At 34.8% G+C, this 6,000-nt stretch overlaps 1 protein-coding gene across 2 annotated transcripts in view; it reads right to left on the reverse strand.

Moving 5' to 3' along the window:
- The window catches only part of fndc3bb (fibronectin type III domain containing 3Bb), a 76,321-nt gene extending 72,983 nt beyond the window's left edge, over positions 1 to 3,338 (reverse strand). Inside the window, exon 1 of one of the 2 annotated variants that reach the window (XM_065258433.2) lies at positions 3,196 to 3,338. The gene's annotated coding sequence lies outside the window, so the exon portion shown is untranslated. The remainder of the gene's footprint in view (positions 1 to 3,195) is intronic. The other variant, XM_073813091.1, reaches the window with a different exon arrangement.
- Positions 3,339 to 6,000: the final 2,662 nt, after the last annotated feature.

Here is a 6,000-nt window from a genome sequence, read left to right on the forward strand (position 1 = left end):
AGTTAAAAACACATCAAAATCTGGATATAATCTTAAATGACTCATGTAAAATTGCTACTCGTGTAAATCTGCTTTGGAAAGCAGAACGACTGATCCAAGTATACACTTTACAGAGTTTTATTGTGTAGCATCGACAATTCAATTAAGTTTTCATCTAAAAAAGCAAAATACAACCACCCATGCCAATGTGGGCAGAAGCATGTACATATACAGAGAAAACCACACACAACACTCTCCGCTCTCCCTTCCTCTACTTCTTCCAAAGGTCAAGATGTCAAATTCCTTATCCTCATTCCGGCCTCAGATACACACTGGTATGCAAAAGTCAGTGTGTGTTTATGTTGGACATCGCTGCCAAGGAAGTTCCGCTTAATAGGTCACCCAAATCATTAAACGCTCATCCTAGCATCGCTTTCTCTAACCATATCAGACACTAATATGATTGCAGAAACCTGTTTTGATGCTCAGCGAATGAGACATGGACCAATATCCACTTTTTAATTCTGCCTCCAGCAACTGATGACTGGTGAGATAGAAGAAATGTTTGGTCTCAGTTTTGTGCATCAATGCACATCGATATAACAAAAATCTAATCAAAAAATATGTGTATGCCTCATTAAATCTTCAAATAATACTAGGCCCAGATGCAATCTGCAATGATATTAAATCAAACCATGCCGAATTCTGCACAACGTACGTCATTTCAATTCGGTAAGTTTGATTCGAACTTTAAAGTGCTTTGGCTTTATAAGAAGCTAACAGAATAATTCACTTAGCAAAAATATTTATTAAAGGAACATGCAAGGGGTGGAGGATTTGAAGGCTATGAACGATGAATCAAGCTCAAGTATGATGGGGATTGAAATTCCCAGCAATTCTTTGGTTCATGAATCACCCTTTCCTACACCAAACCACCTACCATTCCCAAATGTGCTAAGAGTTTATCTCAAAAGCCAAAGAATGAGCTGAGCCCTGAGGGTTGCTGGCATTAGCAATAATTCACCACAACCGATTCGATAATAACAACAAAGGTGTCCTGACAGATCCTTACAATCCTTCCCAGGAAATGATGGAGACAGATGGAGCACAACACGACTTTCATATGGCATTAGCCGAAATGCCTTAGCTTTCTACGACTCGAGATTGAAGATAACATCAGCTTTCTTCAAAGGAGACCCTCTCGAGGGAAGCAGTGGCTTCGGGGTAGTGGACGGGGGGGGGGGGGGGTAGTTTGGAGAAGAGAGCAAACCAGGTGTACTACAAATGAGAATACAGGATGTAACACTAAACATATGGGGGGGTTCTTGAAATACCTGGGTTTGATTATGAGACCTAGAACGTTTGGGAACCCCTTTCTTAAAACATTAAAGACAACGCTAAGAAATTCTTACATATGCAAAAAAATTACCCAGCTGTCACCCTTTAAAAAGTACAGCTTTGCACCATATTAGTAACTCGAAGATACACATAGTATATCAAATGTACATACTGGTACCTAATGTATACATATCTGTACCTAAAGGTACATATTAGGACCTTTTCGAAGGGTAATGCCCCAGTGACAGTGTATGGAGAAAACACAAAGAGCTAAGTATAGCATGTTGTCATGAATATTTTGGATATCATCTGGACTAGAGATGGAGCCAAGGAATGTAATGGTCCTGGAGAAAAGCCCCACAAGCAACGCATTCTTCTAACATTTGAGTTTGGGGCCAAAGGGCTGTGGGGCTGGGAGGGGCCTGTGTGTGTTTTAATGGGGGTGCAAGATGCTCACCCTGTGGTCATGTTACCACCACAGAAATTTACATTTTAGCACACAAGAGAAAATTTAGGGTGTCACTTATTATAAACCTTAGTGCCCATTAAGTATCCCATCTGTGTTTGACTTCTGAAAATTAAAATGTCCCTGTTGCGTAGTTCTTAAACTATCACAAAAAGTTACAAAACATACTTTAAAAATTGAAAAAATTGTTGCAACAACACAGATGGGATAAAAGAGTTTGAAGCAAGGTTTGAGGTTTCTTGAGACTGATTTCTCCACATCAAGATTCGCTCTGGAATGTCATATGACGTCACATATTTGAGATCGGGTTTCCTAGATCCGGTTTATGAAATGATTCACAAATCGAAATAACTTATCAGCGTTCTTAAACGTTTCGGAAATGCGCATTTGAGTAGCATTTTTGGTTTTTATACAACATCTGAAGTAACATTTTATGCAAAACAGTTGAGATAGTTGCCTTGAGAAAGAAAGAGACAGTTGTTCGTATAGATGCATGATCTCCCAAGGGAATATCTCTGTGATACATATAATCACCTTAATTAACAAAAGCAATGAAGCCGTCTACAAAGCTATTCACTTTCACGCGCGCTCCCATTTAGAACGCACATACATTTTCGCAGTAAATAACGGGAACGCGCTGCGTACTGTGTCGCGTCTCTAGAAATGCAAATACTGTGTAAACAAGACCATTTCAATTTTTATGTAACATAATTCTTACTGACTAATAATACCATGACTCAGACGTTACGAAATTATAACATCTTTGACGCAAAGCCACACTGTGTATGTCCGCTTTGAATCGACGTGTCACTTGCATAAATCAAACAACCTTTGTGGCGTTTTATGCCTCACTGTGTTGCACAAAAAAGTTTAATGCCTACTGGGACATTATTGCAAAAAGACCAGATTATACAAACAGGCCTGTGTGTTGACAAAATGTTTCGTAATGAATTTGGAATTCCAGAATTTTCCAAGGAAGATGCGGTTAGCAGAAATGCGAAAAATAATTCCCACTTGAACAATGAGTGTCCTATCATTATTAGCCATTTTTGTTTAGAAAGTGAAAAAAACAACACAAAAGATGGTTTTGCAAGTATTTACTTAATAAAAGAAACCGTTCATTCCTTAAAGCACAGCCATAACTTACATTAAAGTACAACTAACGTTACCACAGCACACCATTAAAAATGTAACTTAAGTAAATCAGCTCACGGTTTTTGTTTAAGTCGTTAAAGTTCGTTTGTATTTAGTTTCGTTTCGTTTTCCACTTAACTCGAGACTTCCCTTTCCCATCAAAGAGTCAGCCGGTGTCGGCGCTTTTCTGCAACTTAAAAGTTTTAACAAACATTTCTCGCGGTTTTTTGGAAACTACAATACCCCTCTAACACCTTTAAGGAAACAAAACTACTTACCTCGGTTTCTTAGAATCGTGATTATCAATGCTTTAGTCCCTAAATGCCCAAAATAGAAAGTATGTCATTCCCTTGCTGCGAAGTCCACGGCGGACCAGACGAGTGTGGAATTCCGCCATGTCAATTATGTGGAAGAGCACATGAGGGGGGTGTAAACGTTACCGTAATACACCAAGTAGTACTGCCTCAATCCATTCACTACAGTCTGAATCAGTGATTGGTGACGCAAATGAAAAGGGTTTTATATACATAAGCTTTTCAAAAGTTTAGGGTCACTTATTCTTTATTTATTTTTTCCTCTACATTTTAAACTACTATACTCATTCAAACTATGAAATAACACAAAGTTTTCTCTGGGAATTATGTTGTGAATAAGATCTGCATAGAGTTTTTAAAAATGTATTTTTGGCATTTTTACAAGCAGCAAGTGTCACCCTGAGATAGTTCAAATTTATTCTGGATTCTTTCTGTCTGTTTTTTATTATTCTGTCAGTGATGCATTTCAAAACATTACAAACCTTGTAAGAAATTAACATGTTTGGATAAATGTAGTCTAAAAATGTATTAATTGTAAACATTTAGTTAAATGTTTTTAGATAAAAAAGATTGAATAGTGTATAGTGATACTAAATACTTTGGTAACACTTTACATTAAGGTTCATCAGTTAACATTAATTAATGTATTAACCAACACGAACAAACCATGAGCAATACATTTGTTACAGTATTTATTAACCTTTGCTAATGTTAGTTCATAGAAATAAAGCTTTTAATGGTTTGTTCATATTAGTTCACAGTGCATTAACTAACGTTAACAAGATTTTAAAAAAGTATTAGTATTTGTTGAAATTAACATTAACAAATATTAATAAATGCTGTTTAAGTGCAGTTCATTATTAGTTCATGTTAACTAATCTAGTTAACTAATGTTGCTAATGAACCTTATTGTAAAGTGTTACCAATACTTTTAAAACCTTTGGAGCACTAGGTAAAAATAGGAGTAAATAGTAAAAAAAAAAAGGTAAATAGTTGCAAATATTACATTTTGTATTAAATAATATAGAGATAACTATTCTAAAATGGTAATAGTGCAAAAACAATTTTTTTTGTTGAACAGAACTATACTTTCAGTATTTGAAACCTTTATTTTTACGGCATGTCTTTTTGTTATTTAGGATAGTGTAACTTGAAACACACTCATAAAAATAATGCACATTTAATGCGTATCAATTGTAATATTAATAAACATGTACTTAAAACAAGTCATATTTTGGTTTACCATGGAAATCATGTGCTTTTCCACAAAGTATTAACTTCCCCTTTATAGGTTCCACATCCTCATAAAAAGCATACAAGGGATTTGGTTTTGAACTATGAAAATTCATTAAGAAACTCATCTATGACTTTCACTGATAGCATTTTTTTAAAGTATGTAGCCACGTGTTGAAGTGATCTAATCAAATTTTCAATTCCACCCAATAATTTCAGATTCAATCACTGTCATAGCTATTGCATAAAATACTGATTCAAGTTACATTTTTGTTGTATTAAACATATTTCACCCCCATGCATCAAAGTAAGGGTTATTAAGAGACATTGCTTTAATGTCAAATAAGGAATCATGTATACTTAAAACAGTGTAACTTACAATCAAAGTTTGAGAGATAAGCTGCAATTCTTTTGGAATATTGTTAACATGCTGTATTGAAGCTACATATTGTTTTCAGAACAGAGTGCAGGTGATATAATAAAACAGCAGCGCCACATGGTGGTCATTAGCAGATAGTAAATGTGTAGCAAAAACAGCATTATCAAGATGTCTAGACTCTAGATCAGTGGTTATGAAACTTTTTCGGCGTGCGACCCCCCTTGTAAATGGTGCATCCCCCCAAAAGAAAATTTATGACATAAAACATTCCAAAACGTAGTATTTGAATTATACAAAACATATTAATTGATATAACGTAGTGATGTTGGTTAGTAGCCTTATTTGTCTGAGATTATACATAATTTCTCAAAATTAATTTATTTTATAAATTGTCAAAACCGGTGTTCTCCTGGCAGGGCATCTCAGGGGGCCACGGCCCCAGTTTGAGAACCACTGGTCTAGATATTAAATGTCTATATTATGAGAACTGAAAAAGTTTGTTTGGTTATTTTTTTAAGTGTCAGTTTTAATAACTGGTGTAGGAAGTGTTGTAAAAAATGGTAAAACCTGTGCAGTGTTATCATAGTTTAGCTAACAAACTAACTTCTTTTGTACATTCCCATTCCAACGAGACGATATGTAACGGTTACATGACAGAGCGTGAGGAGCAATTCAAAATAAAAGTCATTAACACTTAATTCGGTTCATAACTTTTGAATTGTGTTCAAAAACAATAAAAATCTCTCAGCTCTTAATGCTGATCTTTTCTCCAAGCTTTATTAATATACCAACTTTAACACGTAGATTTGTGCTTATTGTTACCTCTTTGCAAGTCGTTATTTGATAATGAAAGTCCACATTCAAAATTAAGTTAAACATAAAATAATTACTTTAAAATATACAAAGACAAATCTTACATTTAAGCATTAGTTAATTTTTACCTTATTCGACCGAAATTATAAAAAAAAAATCGACGTTCCCATTCATTATGTTTGACTGAATTTAAACCTTTAGCTTTTATAAACACATTTAATACATTTTGTTTTAAATATTGAAAAAATCACTTTCCTCAGAACAAGAACGACCCCTGCAGACGACGTACACGCGAGGACTTTTATTATAAAATGTTATGTGTTTTCATAATCACGGCTTTCTAG

The sequence above is a fragment of the Paramisgurnus dabryanus genome, chromosome 22 (genome assembly GCF_030506205.2).
Source record: "Paramisgurnus dabryanus chromosome 22, PD_genome_1.1, whole genome shotgun sequence".
NCBI classification, from domain to species: domain Eukaryota; kingdom Metazoa; phylum Chordata; class Actinopteri; order Cypriniformes; family Cobitidae; genus Paramisgurnus; species Paramisgurnus dabryanus.